Source organism: Rattus norvegicus, chromosome X, assembly GCF_036323735.1.
Source record: "Rattus norvegicus strain BN/NHsdMcwi chromosome X, GRCr8, whole genome shotgun sequence".
Classification (NCBI taxonomy): Eukaryota; Metazoa; Chordata; class Mammalia; order Rodentia; family Muridae; genus Rattus; species Rattus norvegicus.
The window spans coordinates 77010924-77034439 of record NC_086039.1 but is presented as its reverse complement, the minus strand read 5'-3'; the positions used below and the strand labels follow the sequence as shown (position 1 = coordinate 77034439).

The 23516-nt window shown below is 37.8% G+C and overlaps 1 protein-coding gene across 8 annotated transcripts in view; it reads right to left on the bottom strand.

Moving 5' to 3' along the window:
• Positions 1 to 23516, bottom strand: part of Tent5d (terminal nucleotidyltransferase 5D) — a 68238-nt gene that overhangs the window by 7867 nt on the left and 36855 nt on the right. For 2 of the 8 annotated variants that reach the window (XM_008773338.4, XM_008773335.4), the window contains exon 3: positions 1338 to 1401. The gene's annotated coding sequence lies outside the window, so the exon portion shown is untranslated. Of the gene's footprint in view, positions 1 to 1337; positions 1402 to 2296; positions 2355 to 7476; positions 8742 to 10559; positions 10594 to 23516 lie in introns of those variants that run through there. The other 6 variants (XM_063279893.1, XM_039099586.2, XM_017601960.3 and 3 more) reach the window with 6 other exon arrangements.

The following is a 23516-nucleotide window of genomic DNA, read 5'->3' as shown; positions in this document are numbered from 1 at the left end:
TATCCTCAGTACTTGCTACCTGTGGCAGGCTGAAGAGCTGGTTCTGGGGTCATGAGAGTGGTCCCTGTACCTCTCCTTGGTTAGCACAGTAGCTGGCACAAGGGTATAAGGATTGAAGAGCTGGTGCCAAGGGTGTAAGTATAAGAGAGTTAGCCAGGCTATGTATCTGCCTTGAGGTGGAGCTTGCTCTGCCCCTTGCAGGCCAAGGCAGTGAGTGAGGGGTGTGTGTGTGTGTGTGTGTGTGTGTGTGTGTGTGTGTGTTGGGGGGGCAGTGCTGAAGAGCCCATCCTGGCGATAGGAGTACAGGGTAGTTGGTGGACTAACCAAGACAACTACCACCCAGGTCCAGATCAAGGGCTTTGATATCTATCCCATTGATGAACTGGTGGAGGATGTAAAGGGGCTAATCCTACAGAACCAAAGCTGCAAGATCTCTCTGACATGGTGCAATAACAGGATATCTGAGAGGAGTTCTGGTGATGATCCAGTATTGACAGTGGAGCAGAAACCATAGGGATTGAACCAAACCAATGGCTCACTAATGAACATTTGCCTGTAAAGATGTGTGGGCAAAAGTGTATACTATGTGACACATTATAATACTACAGCTTCCACAAATTTTTATTGCTTTTGTGTGTGTGTGTGTGTGTGTGTGTGTGTGTGTGTGTGTGTGTGTGATGTTACAAAGTCATAGGGTAAATACAAAGGGCCAGAAGATAAGTGAGATTGGGGTACATGATGTGAAATTTACAATCAATAAAAAGCTAACAAAGAATCATCACTAAAGGAAACATAGAAGAAATGATAGAGAACCAGTACTATCAACAGGCATACCTCATGACTTGGCAACTTCTATTTCATAAAGAATAAACAAAATATTACAATGAGGGTGGGGGATATGATTCAGTGGATAAAGTACTGTATAAATCTGTGGATTCATGTTTAGATATCCAGCACCCACATAAAAAACCAGGCATGGCAGTGCACATCCATAAGTAGAGTGCTGGGCAGACAGACACACAGGGAGCCTTATTAAAGGTTCAGCATCCAGCCACTCTAGCTGAAAAGGCAAGCTCTAGGCTCACTGAGAATACCCTATCCTCCCAAATTAGATAGAGAACCTGAAAAAGACAATTGATGTTAACCTCTGTTCAGCACAAAATAAATTAAAATAAAAATTACAATGAATAAAACAGAATTTTAATTCAAGCAAATGTTCTTTTAAAGGCTTTATAAACAGTCTAACAGTCCAATATTATTTTTCAATTAGATGACTAACAAACTTACATCTTATATTATGGTTCTAAAACATAAATATTATTAGTTACTTTACTTACAGTAAATGCTTATAGAGAGAGGTAGGTGTCTCCTACTTTAGAAAACTTCAAGATTGGTAACCACCTATGGTTAAATAAACACACAGACATTAGTAATATAACATACCATATTTCATGGATTCTAAGAAGTATAAAGTATTATTTGATTACTAAATTTCATATTTTATTTGATATACTACATCTGTTGAAGAGAAGATTAAAGCCCATGAGAAAGGAAACTGACATATTTAATTAAAATATAGTTTACAAACATTTCAACATTTTCTTTAAAGATAAAATTTTCCAAAGAAATCATATTTATATCATGATGGAAACAGATTGATTTGTTATTTTCATGGTATACTGAATAAAATAGTAAACAGATTACCCTGGCTAACATTAATAATAAAGAAAATCAAAACCATGAGAATATGTTAATAAGCTCACAAAATCCCTTTCATTGCTTTTGCTCTGCTAAAGGTAAATTCTGGCCCATAACATTAACAAGGAGAAACCTCTAAGGGGCTAGGTATGAACCTCAATGCTACAGTGCTTGCCAGTCATATGCAATGCACAAGGATCAACTTCCAGCACTACAAAAATAGACAATGGCACACCTATATTTGACTACAAGTTTAAAAGAATCATTACTATGATATTAATTGTATGATGACTGAAATTACTAAGCTAAACAAAAGTCAGAAAGAAGTACTATCTGCTTGTGGTCCTGCACTGTGTCCAGATCACTGATAAAAATGTAAGATGTGTACTGTTTTGTCATTTGCCCTCCTCTACTATTTATAATGTCAAATAAATGATTTCCCAAAAGCATAGTCTTTGGATTTAATAAATGTGAAGGAGAGAAAGAACTATGAAGAGAATATAAGAAACTCTTAATAAAATTATCCTTTAAAAATTTTTCTCTTATAAATTATATCCAACTACAGTCCCCCCTTCCACTTTTCCCAGTACCCTCCCACCTCAGCTCTCCCCAAGATCGATTCATCCTCAGATTTGACTTTGTTTTCATTCTTAACACTGCAAACAAGGATAATGTAATTAGTATAAGTAGTCTGTATCAAAGCAAGTGAGTTGTTTTAATGTGATAAAGGTGATACTTATTCTAGCAGAGAACTGTGGTATTTAGGTGTATTATAGAGGCAAATTAAAGAAACAAAAATTAAAGTGAAAACAAATTAAATAGGTAGGCCTTATAATATTAATGTGAAGGGAATCAACAAAAAATACACAGAAATCTAATTTCCCATGTAAAAGTCATTGCTATTTATAATGCCCTTCTACACACAAAAGGTTTATCCAGCAGCCAGTTAAGCTAAGCCCAAATATACATATTTTTCTCAGTATCTATAATATCCACAAAGTAATGCTTAGAATGCCCAACAAATAATAATGTCTTTTCAAATGTCTTTTCAAAGAGATGGATATGACTCGATAGACTAATTAAGATTATATTTAAACCCCCCAAATAAAGATTTGGGGCTAGAAATATAGTTCAGCAGTTAAGAGTAGTAGTTGTTCTTCTAGAGGACCAGTGTCCCATTCCTAGCCTCCACACGGTGGCTCACAATTATCTGTAATTCCATTGTCAGGATTTCTGAGACACTTGTTTCTGTGGGCACCAAGATTGAATGCGGTACATAAACATAGGCAGGCAAAATACTTATACACATAAAATAAATAAAATATGAATGATGATTCTTAACTGGGATATCATGAAAAATATTTTCTGTGGCCATTAAGGTTACTACAATAAGTTATTCTAGAATCTAACACACACACACACACACACACACACACATATACAAATGGAAATTAAGATAACAAAAGAACTAGTTTACATGTTGAATTCATTATGTCTTTGCACTACTAATTTCAAAACAGGTTTTGCTTACAAATGAAACAAATTTCTGTGTGTAGTTCAACTATAGATGTATTATATTAAAAAATCTCTGTTATCTACAAGATGCAATTTAACATAATTTGCTCTATAAAGTCTATACAGATTTGTTTATAAAAATTATAATCACAAAATATTTGCCAGCATTTATTTATTTATAATACTCAGATATTTTATGATTTGTTAAAATGACAAAATGAATTAATTTCTTTATTCTTGGAATTTTTTGTCTTAGCACATTTTATTAGTTTAAAAAATCTAATTAAAAAAGTAACCCTATAACCTTTTCTGGTTAGATATAGCAAAGGATAAAGATTTTTAATTAAAACTATAGACATTCAAAATATTAACATGTTCAAATATTTTATGCATTGTTAAATTTGAAATTGTAATGCAGATATGTAACATTTCAACAACCAAGTAAAACTTATTTAAGTAAGCATGAGTAACTCATAGTGAGTTTAAGCTGTTTGGAGGTCTATATTAAGCTTTCTCTATTGTATAAGTGAAATTTTTATATAGTCAAGATTTAGAAAAATAACTCCATTGAAATAACTGTCATTTATGTCATAATGCACTGTTGATGTTACAAGTCTTGTTTAAAATTCACAAGGATGCTCTCAATAGTGCTCATTTTCAACATTAGTCATTTCCAAATTTTGTTCTGAAGAATGAATCACTTCACTACTGATATTAAAATGAGTTCAATTTAGGCCAATCCACAAACTCATTTTAGTTTCAATATAGTCCATATCCAAAAACAGTCGCAATAATTCTTTTGTCCTGGATTCCCTTAATGAAATGGATAATCACTTTCAAATTTATAGCTACTAACAAATGTGCTTTAGGAAAACTGTGAAGCTTATATGAAGGGTGTTAACTTTAAACTGTTCTTAGTTTAAAAAAAATTAGATCTTTAGTTACATTGTGAATGAAGTTATTTATGCACATTTTAAACTACTAGAAAGGACATAGCTCTTAGAGAGGACATATGGTTTATAATCAAGAGAGATAGGACCATGCCAGGAGACAGAAAACATCAATTTCTCTTGTGCCAAAAGATGATGAGATTGTTAAAGATTTTAATTCTATTATGGTACATAATAAGACAGTCACATATTTTCCATTCTAATACGATTTCTATATTTGTCTACACGTCATATTATGATAATGTCTTTTCAAATATGCTTAAGTCCACTTCTTATTCAAAGAATCAAGTATTATCACTAGACATATTTACACAAATACTCAATATTCTGTCACTTATGTACAGAAAAGAAACTTCTCAAAATCCCTGTATGTAGGCGGAATCATGCTGCAAGCAGGCCTTTCAGTGCAAAGGCTTAGACAAAATATAAATTAAAGAATTAAGAAACATGCCAGGCACCTACTTTCCTAAAGAAAAGAACCTGTAGGGCTGAAAACAGAGCACCTTTGGATTAAAAAGCTTGGTGCTTATAAAAAAAATGCCTTCCCATTAGGTTAAACCTGTGCTTTTAATTTCAGAAAAACAGACAAACAAATCTTATCATGTTCTCTTTTTGCCTAATACACAAGCACATAATTCTTCCGATTGTTTTGTTGTTGTTTTGGTGGTGGCGGTGGTGGTGGTGGTGGTGGTGGTGGTGGTGGTGGTGGTAGTGGTAGTGTGTGTGTGTGTGTGTGTGTGTGTGTGTGTGTGCGTTTCCCGCCGCGTGTGCACGCACACCCATGTGTGCTGTAATCATCTGTTGCTTTTAAATGTTAAAAATGTGTACTCTTCTGCGTAAATCATCTCCTGCCTCCTTTCAGGTTCAGCACAAATCCTTTACAGTGAAAAATGCACGAACATGACAGTATAGGATCTTTCTTCCAATTCCTTTTTTGTATTGTCTGGCAGAGGATGATCACTATGAAAATTCAATAGCTACTTTTGGCACTCTTTTTGCTTCTAGTATTACCCAGCAGAGTTGCTGCCTCTGGAAACTGCTGCAAAATTTAGAGAGATCAACTAGCCAGATACAATTCCAGTTTGCTTTCAATGGAATGCGAGAGTAGGGCACCACTAAGAAGTCTCTAAAGTGCAAAGAGCTTCCTGGATGGAAGTCAAAGCTACCCAGTCAGACAAAATACCATGCTCTCTGTACAGAGTGATTTTTAACTAACATGCCACTCATTATAAACCTGAAAGCCTAATAAGCATTCATCGAGTAACTTAAGATCTCTAATTACTTTTATGTATATGCCTGTCAATATTCAGGAATTAAGGGCTATATAGAGACCGAAGAGGACTCCAGAATCATAATTAACATCGCACTCATGCTCCGCATGATTCGCAAATACTAGCCAAAGAAGCAAGAAAGTAGGAACTCACCAGAATAGTCCAAGAAAACAAAACAAAAATCCCCTTAAGCACACAACAAAACCTCCGTTCATGACTCTCCCCAGCCCCTTTCCATACCCTCTCAGCCCTTAGAACTCACTTCACCAACTGCTGATCTCTTCAAATCCGACCAGTCAAGGAGCAACTGGAAGGGGAGGAGAAATGCTAAAGTGAGGCTTCTGAAGCATGCGGGAGAGATCAGGAGGGGTGTTAAAGAAACGGAAAGAAATTTAAAAATGTTGCAAAAGACTGGGAGAGATAAGGGAAGGGTGGATGAGAGAATGAGCTTCAGGAAAAGAGCAGAGAGAAAGCAAGCTCCTGCAACAGCTGGCAAGGCTGCTACACTGCTGCTGTCCAGGAGCTACTGGGTGCTGAAATGACTTCCCCAACACACCCCTCTAGTACCACTCACCCACTCCACAGACTTCTCTTCCTCTCAGGCTCATCCCCTTCTTGTAGCGTAAAACCATTTCCATGGCAACTTGTCGTCATACAATTTAAGGTGGTCCGTACTTTCAAGTTGTGTGAGTTTTTCATAGCATAGGCAGAGCGATCTATTACTTCTATTCTCCTTTAGCACAGAACTTTCCCTGGTATGATAATACTACCTTTTCTTCCTCCCAAAATGGAAAATCAATTTCCCCTTTCACTTGCAAATGCTGCCTGGCCTCACAGCTTTTCTGACTCTTACCTACATAACACACACACACACACACACACACACACACACACACACACACACATGCACATGCACACACACACGCACACGTGCCTGCACAAGCATATGTGTGTGTGTTTGTGAGAGAGAGAGAGAGAGAGAGAGAGAGAGAGAGAGAGAGAGAGAGAGAGAGAGGGATTTTAGCTTGCAAGTATTTCTCCAATCCTTAACACAAAGCAAACTAAAGTTTATGCCCACAGGCAGTTTTGCTGAAACAAATGCCTTGTTTTGTTTACAGCAGATTTCTGCACAACTTGCATTATCATGGGGAAATCTCCCTCACTTCAACACATTTTGCTCTCAATTTGGTTAGAAGCATTCAGAGCTTCCGTATTTTCTCCTACATCTGCAGATAAAAACAGTAGCACAATGGCATTATTTAAAAAGATTGTTTTATTGCGATCACTAAAAGCTTAAAATAGGATTGCTTTAGTGGAATCAAGTATTAAATATTAATATTATTAATTTAATTCTCGTTTCTCTTACTTGCATTAAAATTTTCTGCTACAGGAAAAAATGTTAACACACTTTGAAGGTACTTAAGGACTATACCAAAGGGACGACTCATGAATGCTTATTTGAAGGAAAAAAATCTAGGTGTGAAAATTTAAAATATAGAAAAATCCCTAAAGTGTAAATATGCATACCTGAATACTATCCTATTGTAACTTTCATTCAACAAAATGTCATAACTAATGTCTTCTTGCTATCTAAAAAAGACAGCTAATAAGCATACTGCTACTCTTGTATGCTTCAGTTTAAAAATATCTTAAGATAAACTTGGTAAACTATTCACTATCAGTCTATGTAGCCAGTTAATCTAAGGAGGGTTGTAATTCTTTAAACCTAGAATTATAAATAAATGAAGTTCTGGGTAATGCCAATATATTAGTGATATATTTAATATCTTCCTCATAAGCTCAGAAAATATATTAAAATAATTACTGATAAATTTTCAGTTAATTAATGGCTCAGTTTCACCAGTTATGATTACTAGCATAATTAGTCATAAACTATATTTTCTATAATATTCAATATAGAACTTCGTTTCATCTGAATAAAATGTTACTAAGTAAAACAAAACATAGATGTCAATTTCAATGTCGACTCACGGTAGCAACTGAAAGGCAGAGTAATGAAATTGCCTTGTATAGGATCTTACCACAGTTTTGACAACATACTTTGTTGAATTTGGACTTAACAACCTACAGAACTAAAACTAACTTCCTTCTCTATAGAGTTCCCCATTGACTTATATCCCCACAGTTTCTGTACCTTACTTTTCACAACACTATGGCTACTGTTGCTAGGAGATAAAGGATATACTATTGCATCAATAATGCTCATATCTAGGACCATGGTTTAAAGTGAGACATGTAGTAGGCTATAGTAAATATTATTTAAACTTTATGTTTTTAATAACTTCATACACCCATTCTTACTCCCTTCCTCTCTCAGCAACTCTCCTCTCACCAAGTCTCCACCTTACTGTTATGCCGGTAGGCCTTGTTTTTTCTTAGAATTAAAAATAATATGGGTGAATAAATCATACAGATATTCACAGGTTGCCAGATATAAGCGTTCTATATGTTTTAAAACACCTACTGTGACTTTAGGATTAAGGTCTAAATTTTGAAATTAATTTGAAAAAGTAATGTGTATTTGTTTTTTATTATACTTCACAAATGAATACTGTGTAAAAATACACTTACACAGTCAAAATGAAGTCTGATTAACACTTATAATTTGTTTTGAGTTCCAAAATGAGAATAAAACTTCCTTTCTACAGGATCCCATCACCTTTCATAACATACTTTGTTGAATTTGAAGTTGACAATAGTCCACATCTAAAGGGGAAGTTCCCACCATAATATCTTATTACCTTATAATTATTATGTTATAAATATTCTGATAGGATTATAAAATTAAAAAGATACACTATGAAGTAACAATATAAATAAACTATTTGGTAGTGTAAATGATTCATTTTAGACAGACTGCTTTCCAGTAAATGGGTAAAGGGAACACCCATAAAGAAGGGGATGGGGAGGGATTAGGGGGATGTTTGCCGGGAAACCAGGAAAGAGAATAACACTCGAAATGTAAATAAGAAATACTCAAGTTAATAATAAAAAAAAGAAAAAAAAAGAAAAGAAAAGTCCAGATGCCTGATCATTTTTTCCCATGGAACAAAACAAAATAATTGGGAATTTTTTCTTTGTTTTTCCAAGTCAGGAATTTTCTGTGTAGTATAACACTGGCTGTCCTTGAACTTGCTCTAAAATCCAGGCTGGCCTCCAACACACAGAGTTTGGTCTGCTTTTGCCTCCCAATTGTTGGCAGTAACGGCATCTATCACCACCACTCGGCAATTATAAATATTTTATAAAACAACAAACCCTGCATGTAAGGAAAACACTTAAATGCAAAGAAATATAATTTTCTAAATGAATATATGGAAAATAGGCAACATTTTTTGGGGGGGATACTGGGTTTATTTCAGCTTACAGTGTCATAGAACCTTCTGTCATGGAGGGAAAGTAGGGCAAGAACCTTGACACAGGAGCTGACACTGAAGCCAAAGAAATGTTGCTTGTTGGCTTGCTTCTAGTGGCTTGCTTAACCTGTTTCCTTTTTTTTATCTTTATTAACGTGAGTATTTCTTATTTACATTTCAATTGTTATTCCCCTTCCCAGTTTCCAGGCCAACATCCTCCTAACCCCACCTCTCCCCTTCTATATGGGCTTGCCCTCTCCATCCTCACCCCATTACCACCCTACCCCCAACAATCCCATTCACTGGGGGTTCAGTTTTGGCAGGACCAAGGGCTTCCCCTTCCACTGGTGCTCTCACTAGGCTATTCATAGCTACCTGTGAGGTTGGAGCCCAGGGTCAGTCCATGTATAGTCTTTGGGTAGTGGCTTAGTCCCTGGAAGCTCTGGTTGCTTGGCATTGTTGTTCAGATGGGGTCTCAAGCCCCTTCAAGCTCTTTTAGTCCTTTCTCTGATTCCTTCAACGAAGGTCCTGTTCTCAGTTCAGTGGTTTGCTGCTGGCATTCACCTATGTATTTGCTGTATTCTGGCTGTGTCTCTCAGGAGAGATCTACATCTAGTTCCTGTCAGCCTGCATTTCTTTGCTTCATCCATCTTATCTAGTTTGGTGGCTGTATATGTATGGGCCACATGTGGGGCAGGCTCTGAATGGGCGTTCCTTCTGCCTCTGTTCTACACTTTGCCTCCCTATTCCCTTCCAAGAGTATTCTTGTTCCCCTTTTAAAGAAGGAGTAAAACATTCGCATTTTGGTCATCCTTCTTGAGTTTCATGTGTTCTGTGCATCTAGGGTAATTCAAGCATTTGGGCTAATAGCCACTTATCAATGAGTGCATACCATGTGTGTTTTTCTGTGATTGAGTTACCTCACTCAGGATGATATTTTCCAGTTCCATCCATTTGCCTATGAATTTCATAAAGTCATTGTTTTTGATAGCTGAGTAATATTCCATTGTGTAGATGTACCACATTTTCTGTATCCATTCCTCTGTTGAAGAGCATCTGGGTTCTTTCCAGCTTCTGGCTATTATAAATAAGGCTGCGATGAACATAGTGGAGCATGTGTCTTTGTTGTATGTTGGAGCATCTTTTGGGTATATGCCCAAGAGAGGTATAGCTGGTTCCTCAGGTAGTGCAATGTCCAATTTTCTGAGGAACCTCCAGACTGATTTCCAGAATGGTTGTACCAGTCTGCAATCCCACCAACAATGGAGGAGTGTTCCTCTTTGTCCACATCCTTGCCAGCATTTGCTGTCACCTGAGTTTTTTACCTCAGCCATTCTCACTAGTGTGAGGTGAAATCTCAGGGTTGTTTTGATATGCATTTCCCTTATGACTAAAGATGTTGAACATTTCTTTAGGTGTTTCTCAGCCATTCGGCATTCCTCAGCTGTGAATTTTTGTTTAGCTCTGAACCCCATTTTTAATAGGGTTAGTTGTCTCCCTGTAGTCTAACTTCCTGAGTTCTTTGTATATATTGTATATAGGGCCTCTATCTGTTATAGGATGGAATGTTGAATAGAGATTTTCAATTTTACACATTTTGAATATATGTTTAAATAATTAAAAATTTTATAATGTGACATATGCTACTTTAATTATCTCATTTAATTTTCCCTCAAAAGAATGTAAATAATCAGAACTCATAAAACAGAAGGGGGGCTGGGGATTTAGCTCAGTGGTAGAGTGCTTACCTAGGAAGCGCAAGGCCCTGCGTTCGGTCCCCAGCTCCGGAAAAAAAAAAAAGAACAAAAAAAAATAAAACAGAAGGAAAAAACAGAGAATAAAGTATATAAAGCAACACATGAATAGAATAGATAAAATATCTCAAAATTAGATCATATATAGGCATAGAATGAAAAAGTTTTAAGTAGATAAAACATTAGACATTTTGAGTTGTCATTCAATATACAAGAATGATTAATTGTGCAAAAGTCCTAAGATATCAAAAGATTTCATTGGTCAGTAATAATCAGTCCAGGAAATTACTATAAAGTAAAACAACAAAATATCTCTTGAAAGTCACTCAAACATTCATCTATCTTGTTAAAATAGTCTTAATTTTTATGTGTATTATATGTGCAAAAAAACATAGTAGCCAGTATATCATGCAATGATCAATATGAAAGTTTGTAAAGACAAAACAGAAGTAAAAGACAGCTATCATTAAATAGTTGTTTAACAATCTAAAATCCTGGCCTCAGGTCCATTCAATCCAAAAGTTGGAATAATTTTACTTGATTGCCTGTGTTGCATGTTTTTTTTTATTAAGTACACATGCACACATGGGCATGGGTGTTATTGGGGCTCAAACCCAAACCTGCAAATACTCATTAAAATGTTTTATAGCTGAGCTAGTCCCTCAGTTCTCTGTATTCTGGAGTATAATTTAAGGCCATTCTTCAAACAAGCATCCTGTTAAATTCACTGAGTGACCTCTTACATCTTAGGAAAGAACACCGGACTCCACTGAGTTGTGAGAAAATAAGAGTAGAGCTCTCTGGAGAGTTAGTAAGTAGAAACCAGGACAATTACTTTGAAATTTAAACTAGAGAATGACAAACATCCCTAAAAGGGGTTCTGAAGCTACCAGTAGAGAAAAGAGTCAACTGTTTAAAGTTTGAGAATGTACTTGACTGGGACTGTTAGTCGTTACAGATGGCTTAATCATTAAGGAGTAATGACATAGACTTACTGATGCAATTAGTGGAACATAAAAAAGCAGTGTTTGTGAAAGACACAAAACATAAGTGGCAGATAAAAGGATTGTAAACATAAATACTTAGAAAGAAATTTCTATCTGTAAATTTGTGCTGCTCTCAACCTTGCTCAGAGAAGCTTCTTCCTGCAGAGGGTACTGTTTAAGGCGGAGACACACAATAGTTCATATTTCTAATGCTGAGACTAAACAACTGAGAGCGCTTGACCATAGTTAGATCATCTAGATAGACCTTCCCTCACAATTGGGAACTTGGTGGATCATTCGGAAGAAGGAGTAATAAGAAGGTAAGAGCAGGAAAGTAGAAAAGAGTGCTATGGGATGCTGTCTTCCAGACATGAACTCACAGCAACTGTGGTTGCCTGCACCAAACCTACACAAGATCAAGCATGAAAGGAGGAAGGGCCCAACAGCACATAAACCTAAGGAGCTAGTGCTGATACTAGCTCCTATTCAGTTGATACTCCTGTGGGAGGGGAAGTAAATTTCCTTGTAGCTCAAACATTATATTCCATTGGGCATTCTTTTCTTCAAAAAGAATACTACACCCATTAGTATAGGGACAGCATAAATAACAAAAAAATGAGTTGTAAAGTTTTGGGAGTTGCATACCAGCCTAGACAATTCCTTGAACCCATGGCTCAAAATAAAACAGGTCAAAAGAGTATCAGGGCTATGATTCATCAGGAGAACAATTGCTGAGCTTGCATAGGCCTTAGTTTTAGGCCTTATTAATATGCACAGAGACACACCCTCACACACCCACACCCACACACACTTCAAAACACCCTCAAAATTATAATTATTACTTACAAATCATTACAGTCCATTAAATAGATTGTTTTCTTTAAATTGCTAATTGAAATAAATTCTTGCTAAATAAAGCAAAGTAGAAGAGAAAAGTAAAGGATGCCATCATTTGTTAAGCTTTCAGTAAGCATTATGCATCAATAGTCTACTTACAGTCATTACAACAGCTAATTACAACAATCACACAAAGTGGAGCTTATTATCTTCACATTTTGTAGTACAGAGAATCAAACACAGAGCCCCATCTATACTAACTATATATTTTCTCACTGATCTATATCCCCAGCATATAGTTTTCTATATTTTAAAGATTAGTATCTGAGGAAAGAATTAATTTGTCCTAGGTAATACAACTTTGAATAGTTAGAAATAGGATAAAAATTCAATGCTTATTAGGTTTCAAAAAGACTACTACAGGGTAAAGGAATGAATGTGGGGAAAGACTGCTAACACTTAAGGACTCTTTAAAATCCATGTGGAAACCTACTATTGTAGAATCTTCCTAAAATATATATGTATGTGAAAGGAATTTAAGTGGAGTCACAAAATAGTAGGGGCCCAATGCCCACCTCGATAGTTTATGGCACCAAATCCAACTTCCAGTGTCAGGATTGGGTTACATCTTGAGTCATTGGTCCAAGTGGATACCATAGACCCATCCAAAAATCAGTCTTTTGCAAATGCTTTGGGTTACTCTCATCAATTTGTTGATATGTCCCTATTGCCAAATATATCACTTATTCATGTCACTGAACATGAGGAAATCAAGTTGGTGCCCAGCTAGAGTCTTCTTTCCTATTAACTAGTGTTTATGGTATTTGAAGGTACTATGAAAGTTATCAAAGATGATAAGTATCATCAGTATTATCCAACTACAAACTTTGTGACCGACAATAGAAACCTGGCAACAAGCAATAGTTGTGCACTAGTGGCAAAAATGTTAGGGGAATAACCATTTATTTTATTTCAACAGCTCTAAAACTGCATGGTATTGGTAGTGAGATAGGAAAGTAGATAAATGGAATAGAGTTGAAGACACAGAAATGAACTCACACACCTATGGTCACTTGATCTTTGACAGCAGAGCTAAACAGTTGAAAAAATAGCACTTTCAACAAATGTTGCTGGTTCAACTGGTATCAGCATGTAGAAGAATGCAAATCAACCCATTCTTCTCCTCTTGTACAAAGCTCAAGTCGAAGTGGATCAAGGACCATGAAATAAAACCAGATATGTTGAAACTAATAGAAGAGAAAGTGGGAAAGAGCTTTGAACACATGGGCAAAGGGGAAAATTTCCTGAACAGAACTCAAATGGCTTATACTCTAAGATCAACAATCAACACATAAAATTAAAAAGCTTCTGTAAGGCAAAGGACATTGTCAATAGGACAAAACAGCAACTCACAGATTGGGAAAAGATATTTACCAATCTGATAGAGGGCTAATATCCAATGTATATAAAGAATTCAAGAAGTTAGACCCCAGAGAACCAAATAACCCTATTAAAAAGTGTAGTACATATCTAAATAGAGAAGTCTCACTTGAGGAATACTGAATAGCTGAGAAACACCTAAAGAAATGTTCAACATCCATAGTCATCAGGGAAATGCAAATTAAAAGAACCCTGAGATTCCATCTCACACCAGTCAGAATGGCTAAGATCAAAAATATAGGTGACATCAGATGCTGGTGAGGATGTGGAGAAAGAGGAACACTCCTCCATTGCTGGTGGAATTGCAAACTGGTACAAACATTTTGGAAATCAGTCTGGCAGTTTCTCAGAAAATTGGACATTGAACTGCCTGAGGATCCAGCTATACCACTCCTGGGCATATACCCAAAAGATGCTCCAACATACAACAAAGACACGTGCTCCACTATGTTCATCGCAGCCTTATTTATAATAGCCAGAAGCTGGAAAGAACCCAGATGTCCCTCAACAGAGGAATGGATACAGAAAATGTGGTACATCTACACAATGGCATACTACTCAGCTACCAAAAACAATGACTTCATGAAATTCTTAGGCAAATGGATGGAACTAGAAAATACCATCCTGAGTGAGGTAGCCAAGTCACAAAAGATCACATATGGTATGCACTCACTGATACGCCTAGAAGTTCACAAAGTCCATTATACAATCTACAGACCATATGGACCATACAAAGGTGAGGATGCTTCAGTCCTATATTGAGAGGGGAACAGGACAATTGTGGGAGGTAGCGGGAATGTGTGACTGTGAAGGGAGAAAGGAAGGGAGGATAAAAGTGTGGCAATATCAGGAACTGGAGATGTGAGAGAGGTACAGAAGACCAGGAAATCAAACAAAAATATGTAGCAGGAACTGTGGATAGACACTCTAGGTTACCAGACACTAGGGAAATGTGAGGCTCCCAGGACCCAAGGGGGATGACTTTAGCTGAAATGTGCAGAGAAGGGGAAGAATGAACCTGTGAGACCACCTCCAGTAGACAGGCATGGCCCCTGGTCTAGGGATGGTGCCATCTAACATCTCACAGTTTTTAACCCAGAAATGTTCTTGTCCAAAGGAAGAACAGGGACAAAAAATGGAATAGAGACTGAAGGAAAGGACAACTAGGGACTGGCCCACCTGGGGATCCATCATATCTGCAAATACCAAGTCCAACACTGTTGCTGTGGTCAAGAGGTGCTTGCTGATAGTAAACTAGTGTGGTGGTTCCTGAGGAGGTCCAGTCAGCAACTGACCAATGCAGATGTGGATGCTTGGAGTCAACCATCAGATTGAGCTCAGGGAACCTGGTGGGGAAGCTGGTGGAAGGACTGGGGGAGCAGAGGGGAACTAAAACCCCATTGGAAAACAACCTAGGATGGACTGATCACCCAGTTCTCCCACAGTCTAGACCACCAACCAAGAAGTGTACCTGGAGGGATCCATGGCTCCAGATACATATGGAGCAGAGGATGGCCTTGCCTGACATCAACAGGAGGGGAGCCTCTTGGTCCCAGGGAAGTTTCATGCCCTAGCTTAAGGGGATGCTGGAGTGGTAGGACAGGAGAATGTGGGTAGGTGTGTGTGGGGTCAGTCTCATACAGGCAAAGGGGAGGAGGGAGGGAAGATGTGGGGTGGGGGTTAGTGGAGGGGGTAACCAGGAACTGCAATATCATTTGAGATGTAAACAAATGGAATGATTAATAAAAATTCCAGTATTCTAAAAAATGAAAAAAGACTCCATTTTATGATATTTTACCCCCAATTTAATAACTCACAACAGAATATAACTGCCTTGTACTTATTAATGTGCAGTGGTCCCCCAGAGGAGGATGAGAACTTGGCCATGAATTTTTGAAACTCACCTTTCTCTCTCCTCCCATTTGGAGGAGGGAACCTTCACAAAGCTCCTGACTCCTGGTGATACAGGGCAGAAAAACTAATTGTGCAGGAGTCTTTTTCAATACCAGAGCTTTAGCAACTAAAACTGTGTCTTCTGGTAACTACTGGAGTACAGACCCCAGAACCAACCAGCTACTTTTTGGTTGGATTTAAGGACCATTCTATGAGATGAAACCCACACCTGATAGTGCTAAAGTGTCTAAGAACTTGAGACTAGACAGGTCATGGGACCTTGGAGAAAACCTACTATTAATCTGCTAAAGGAACATAGCAACAAAATGACTCATAATTACATAGTGTTATATCCATTGATAAGTACACTGCTCATTCTCATTACAGAAGCCTCACTTTCCAGTAGATGGTAACTGACAAGGAGACCTACAACTGGGCATTATGCAGAAAGACGGGGAGGAAGAAGAGGTATAGGGACAGGAAGAATGAGAAGGAGAGTGAAAAGGAATGGGGGAGGAAGAAAGACTATGTAGAATTCACTCCTAAATAGAATGCCGTTAGCAAACTACTCTCTTTAAGGCTTATGAATCTATGTGGAAGAGGAGGCAGAAAGAATGTAAAGATCAGAGGTGATGGTTGGCTGAAAGGAAATAGCATCTTCCAGACACAACAATACTGATGCATATTTGAACTCACAAGTACTATTGAAACACAACCAAGATCTGTTCAAACCAAACAAAATCCCAGCACTGATAGGGAAAGTGAACACAATGTCATATCCCTAAACGAAGAAGTCATTTGCAATTGATGTCTACTGGGAAAGAATAAGCCAGTTTCCACCCCTCTATGGAGTGTCTCTGGGTATACTGACCAAACTCTAAGTGAAGCTCTATGCCTAGGAGGCCAACACACAATAGACCTCATAGTTTTGTGTGCATGTGTGTGTGGGGGGAGGGTGATAGGAGGGTTTTTTTCACTTTGTTTTGTTTTTGTTCTATTGTCCTTTGTCTTGAATTTTGTTTGTTTGTTGGGGTGGGAGGATTGCTTGTTTTTAAGAAAAAGTGGGAGGGGGAGATTGGGAGAGAAGAAGGAGGGAGAAGAGACCCAGGGAAGGGAAGGGAGAGGAGGATGGAGAACAAATTAATATGTTGTTTGGGTGGGGAAAATCTGAGAATTGTGATTGAATATGATCAAAATATAGTGTATGAAAGTTACATAAAGGGAAGAAAATACAGTACTGCTTGCATTACTCAAAACAGCCTTTTAGCAAGTTTGCTATATTCTCATAAAGTTAGACTAAAGGTGAAGATGTACATTATCTATAGGATCTTGAAATAAAGTCTGCTGAGTGTGCTTCATATAATAAATGTTATTCTATGGAGAATAATGACATTACTTTTAATTAAACCTTTACTCTGAATCTTCTATTTTGATGTATGATATGAATTTTGTTTTATTTTTAATAGGTCACAATGTATCTTTATTTTTTATTTATTAATCATTTTATTTGTTTGCATTTCAAATGTCATTCTCCTTGCCTGTTCCCCCTCCACAAAATCCCCATCCCATCCCCCTCTCCTTTGCATTTAAGAGGATGGTCCCCCATGAACCCACCCACTCCCACCTTAACCCTCTAGCATCCCCCTTCTCAGGGGCATCAAGACTCCACAGGACCAAGTGCTTCCCCTCCCACTGATGCAAGATAAGGCAATCCTCTGCTAAATATGTTGCCAGAGTCTTGGACCCATCCATAGTTGGTGGTTTTGTCCCTGAGAGCTCTGAGGGGTTCAGTTAATTGATACTATTGTTCTTCCTATAAGGTTGCAATCCCCTTCAGTTCTTCAGTCCTTCCCTATCTCTTTTATTGGGGTGCCTTGGCTCTGTCAAATGGTTGGCTGTGAGTATCTGCATCTGTCTTAGTTCAGTGCTCGTAGAGCCTCTCAGAGGCAGCCAGACCAGGCTCCTGTCAGCAAGTGCTTCTTGGCATCAATAATAGTGTCAGGGCTTGGTGTCTGTAGATGGAATGGATCACATGGTGGGTCCTTTCCTTCAGTCCCTGTTCCATTTTTATCCCTGTATTTCCTTTAGACAGGGACAATGAAGCTTAACAAAAAGGAAGGTCAAATTGTGGATGCTTCAAACCCACATAGAAGGGGGAACAAAATAATCACAGGAAGCAGAGGGAGGGAGGGAGGGAACTGGATGGGAGAGGGGAGGAGGAAGGGGGTCAGGCAGGACCTGGTATGAGAAGAGACAGGAGATAAATCCAGAGGTCCAGGAGAAGGAATAGAAATATGTAGCAGTGAGGGATGGGGAACTTTGGAAACTACTAGAAAGTCCCAGATGCGATAGATTCCCAGGACCGAATGGAGATAAGTCACAGAAATACCCAACAGCAGGGTCATAGGACCTTAAGAGATCACCTCCAGTAGATAGACATTGCCTCCAGTAGAGGGATCCGGCCACCCACCCATCTAAAAAATGATAGAAGTTTTTAAATGATTACCATTCTTGTTTCTGTACCTTACTAGAGGTGAAAACCTAGGGCTACACATATGGCAGGCAAATGGTAGACCACTGATTATACCTCCTATTCTACTTCTAGCTCTTTTACATTTCAAAAGATTTTTTTCCATTCTGGTACTGTTACTTTATAAATACTGTACGTAATCTTATCTGTGCCATTTAAGATTGATTTATTCAAATTTACTATCATGGGGACTGCCACTATAATTTATACAGAAGGTTAATATACACAGCATAAAGAGATTTGATGCCAATTTAGCCAGAATTTTGGAACTAAATCTATGCATTCAAATCTGCATTTTTCTATCAAGTTAGTGTAATAAAATTACATTATGACATAATTAAGAACAGTTGAGTTTTTAAAATATTTTTCTATTCTTGAGAAATTCATATACATATAACATAAAATGTCCACTACCACCCCAATTATGCCTTTTTAAAAATAATTCACTAAATATAGTTAGTACTACCCACATATGCTTGTGTGGGAGGGCCATTCCCTAGAGATTGGTGGACTTATCAGGAGTTATAGCCTTAAAGCAAAGTAATTCTTCCTTTACTAATGGTCATGAACAGTCAATAGCTACTCCACTAGTAATGGATCCTTGACTACCCCTCCCAACACCGTGCTGGAATAAACTGGCTTAACATACATGGGCGGGACCAAGGCCCCATATATAGCAGATATACAGCTCAGTCTTCACGTGGGGTCCCTAACAATTGGAACGGGAGCTGTCTCTAAAGCCTGTCTGTGAAATCTGTTTCACAACTGACCTGCCTTGTCTGGCCTCAGTGGGAGACTATGTGTCTAACCCTGCAGAGACTATGTATGCCAGAGTTGGGGGAATATCCAGGGCAGGGCCTCAACCCTCTCAGAGGAGAAAGGGATGGATGGGGAGAGTGGCTGTGTGAGGTAAGGACAGGGAGGGGGCAAAAAAAAAGAATAAAGTAAAAACAAAACCTGCCTCGCTATTGTACAGGTCATGTGTGTGACCAGAGCTGCTGAGAGTCAAGGAGCACAACAGCCATGCTGTGTCCAGAGGTCAACCTTTCACAGCACTGTCCCCATTCTCAGGCTATGACATTCTTTCCACCTTTTCTCTCATATTCCCGAAGTGACATGTGTGCAGATTGACAAATCAGACTTCGTGAGACAGGAATAGCTGTTTTACCAGTAAAGGTAGCAAACACCTAGCTTGATTTTAAATGGTAAATTTAGTCACCGTGTATTTATTTTTATCTCTTAGCAAATGTATTTTAATAATACAAGCATACTAATCTTAGTCTCAGAATACTCACATCTATAAACAAACCAAGTAATTTTAAATACTATAGGTTTATAAAGTGAAAAATTACCTAAAACCTAAAAGCCTCTTAGGTTTCATAGCTTACAAAGATAGATGTATAAAGTAAGATAACACAAAGTTCATCTAAAGGAATAAGGCTATAGGAAATACAGTTAATGAGAGGAGTTCCTTGAAATGCAGAAAAAGGACTGAGGGTTACTGAGAAGCATCAAATGAAATGATTGCATTACACTGTTTTAACAAGTTACACAGGTGCTTTGTATTTGTTTTAGCAGGATGTAAAATGGTCATTCTGTAAAAATTATACATAAATTCTTTTAAGATTCTGCAGAACATTCAAATAGTTGTCTGAAATTATTTCTATAGGTTTCATATAAGCTAAACTATATCATTTCCTCTAATTATCTCCTCATAGAAGGCCCAGAGTAAACAATCGTATAGCATCTTACTCAATTTCACATGTGAAAGAATATTTATTACTCCTCATAGCTAATGTTTATTCATATTCGTCATTATTGCTGCCTCCATTCTTTTTTTGTTGAAAACCAAGATGCTTTATTGTTAGGAGGTATTGATAAAAGACAAAAAAGTCTTTTAATGTTCAGTGCAGAGGCAGTAGTTTAATCCCAGTTATTATCCACCACAGTGTACTGTAGAAACCAGAGTTCTGGAGGCTTAAGAATTTTATGCCAAAGCCTGTCTGAATTCGATTTCTAGTGCAATCATACTCTTTTTTTTCCATCTTTATTAACTTGAGTATTTATTTATATTTCGATTGTTATTCCCCTTCCCAGTTTCAAGGCCAACATCCCCCCTAACCCCTCCCCCTCCCCTTCTGTATGGGTGTTCCCCTCCCCATCTTACCCCCACTACCACCCTCCCCCCAACAATCACGTTCACTGGGGGTTCAGTCTTGGCAGGACCAAGGGCTTCCCCTTCCACTGGTGCTCTTACTAGGCTATTCATTGCTACCTATGAGGTTGGAGCCCAGGGTCAGTCCGTGTATAGTCTTTAGGTAGTGGTTTAGTCCCTGAAAGCTCTGGTTGCTTGGCATTGTTGTTCATATGGGGTCTCAAACCCCTTAAAGCTCTTTCAGTCCTTTCTAAGATTCCTTCAATGGGGATTCTGTTCTCAGTTCAGTGGTTTGCTGCTGGCATTCGCCTCTGTATTTGCTGTATTCTGGCTGTGTCTCTCAGGAGAGATCTACATTCAGTTCCTGTCAGCCTGCACTTCTTTGCTTCATCCATCTTATCTAGTTTGGTGGCTGTATATGTATGGACCACATGTGGGGCAGGCTCTGAATGGGTGTTTCTTCTGCCTCTGTTCTAAACTTTGCCTCCCTATTCCCTGCCAAGGGTATTCTTGTTCCCCTTTTAAAGAAGGAGTGAAGCATCGAATTTTGATCATCCGTCTTGAGTTTCATGTGTTCTGTGCATCTAGGGTAATTCAAGCATGTGGGCCAATAGCCACTTATCAATGAGTGCATACCATGTTTGTTTTTCTGTGATTGGGTTAGCTCACTCAGGATGATATTTTCCAGTTCCAACCATTTGCCCACGAATTTCATAAAGTCATTGTTTTTGATAGCCGAGTAATATTCCATTGTGTAGATGTACCACATTTTCTGTATCCATTCCTCTATTGAAGGGCATCTGGGTTCTTTCCAGCTTCTGGCTATTATAAATAAGGGTGCTATGAACATAGTGGAGCATGTGTCTTTGTTATATGTTGGTACTGCCTCCATTCTTAAAACTCACCTTTAGGTTGTATTAAGAATAACCCTATCATCATTCCTCTCTACTCATACATGTTCTGAAAATCCCATTTTGTAAAAGCAAATAATGGTTTGAGTCTGTCATCCTTCTTTGGCTTACTGTGTCAGTCTACTACACTATTGCATGTTAGGAGAGATTTGGAACTAGTCATTTCCTAAGTATACTTCTGTCTTCTTAACACAATTTCTTTATTATCTCACACACTACCTAGACTGAAAGCCCCATAAAACCAAAGGCCTTTAATGTTTTCTGACAGTTATATTACACAACACTGAGCATATGCATAGCATGTTTCAAATGCTTAAAACCTTTGGAGCTAGAGATAGGACTCTAGTGAAGAGTACTGGATGTCATTCCAGAGGACTCAAGTTCACTTCCCAGCACCCACAAGGCAGCTTTCATAGATGTCTGGTAACTTTAGCTACAGGTCATCTATTGTCCTCTTCTGGCCTCCATGAACACAAGTGATACACAGGCACACATGTACCTGTATGGAAAAACACCCATAACCATAAAATAGAAATAAAAGAAAACTCAATTTGATTGACACCTTTTGAAACATATTTAAGGGTTCTGCGAGGGCCCTAACCTTAAGAGCCCTTGTTCTTGTAGAGTACACTGATTTGGTTCCCAGCACCCACAGGGAGGCTAACAACTGGTGCCCTACTTTGAGCTCTGTGGGTACTGCATGGACACGGTGCACAGGCATACATTCAGGCAAAGCATACATACACATAAACTAAACTAAGCAAATATTTTTAAAATGCTCAAAAATTTTGGTGCTTGGGGAAATGAATACATTTTATAAAATCAAACTGAATGTATTAATTTAATAGCAATTTCGTTCAGATTATGTGTCTTTGGGAAGAATATACAACTTACTGAGAAGTCACCCTTTAAAATTAGTGACAATTAATAGCAAGTGAACTTCTATTATAGCCACGCAGTCTTATTAAAGTTTCTTAGTTTATTCATACTCTTATGTATTCCAGACAATTGCCTATACTGTCTCTCTTTTCCTTGACACCCCAATACCCTTTCCCCAGTCCTCATTCTTATTTGAGCGTCATCTTTCCCACCCCAGTGAGAAAACGGACTTGTTGTATAGGCAACTTTAACTTATGTATATTCCTTTGTATGTGTGGTTACATAGGTTTACATCTCCTTTACTACTGAGAATGACCGAATTATCCACACTCGGGCAAAAGAAAATCCCTAAACCTGGGTATCCTGATCTATTCTCTCAAATGCACAAGATGCTGTCTTAGCAACCCCCTTTCCCCTCAGTATGATTTTACTAGTTCCTATTCAATAACAGAGCATCTTCTATTACTTCTTCCACATTAAAAAACTCTCCTGATTTAATTATCTATTTAATGCATTCTTTATTCTTTATAGAAATACTTCCTACAATCTATGTTTATCTCCAGTTAATTTCCTCACATCACTTTACTAATATGTGCTCATGAACTCTATCTTCTTAAATCCTACACTTGTTGTTCAGTCCTCCCCTTACTGAAACTCTGACAGTGAGTGTCAATACTCAACAGTCCTTTCAAACCCTCCTTTCCCTTTCTAGGATGGGTCTCTTTGGCCATCTCTTTCTTTAGCTTTCTACTGCTTTGCTTTTCTACATTTGGAGTAAGCTCAAATCTAGGGTTTTTACTTTATGCTTCTATACTGTTTGAGTACTAATTAGTTTCATGGATTTGTATGTTTCTTGATTTTGATGTTTTCAAAATTGAGTTCATAAGAGCATTTGCTGTGCCTTAAGGATATTTCCATGGAGGTTTCATACACTTAGTTAACAATGTTGTCATGGACTTTGACTTTATTTCACACCTAAATATAAAGGATCAAAATGAGTTGGTACTGTCTACCACTAATACATAACCAATACCAAGTCACGTTTTGCCATTCCATCCCCTTCATTTTAATCCAATCTAGCATATCTTGCACATATTACTGTAACACTTTGCTATCAGGTCTCCATGTGCTTGCCTTTCTCAACAATCTTATCTATAAAGAATCCAGAGTAATTCTTAAAACTTATAGACTGAATCCTCTAGAGAAAATGCCCACTATACTAAGCCAAAATAAAATACAAATAAACTAAGTTTGACTATGACCTGTAAGGGCCTACATATCCTTATTATTTGTCTAATGTGTTTCAATTGCTCTTTCCCA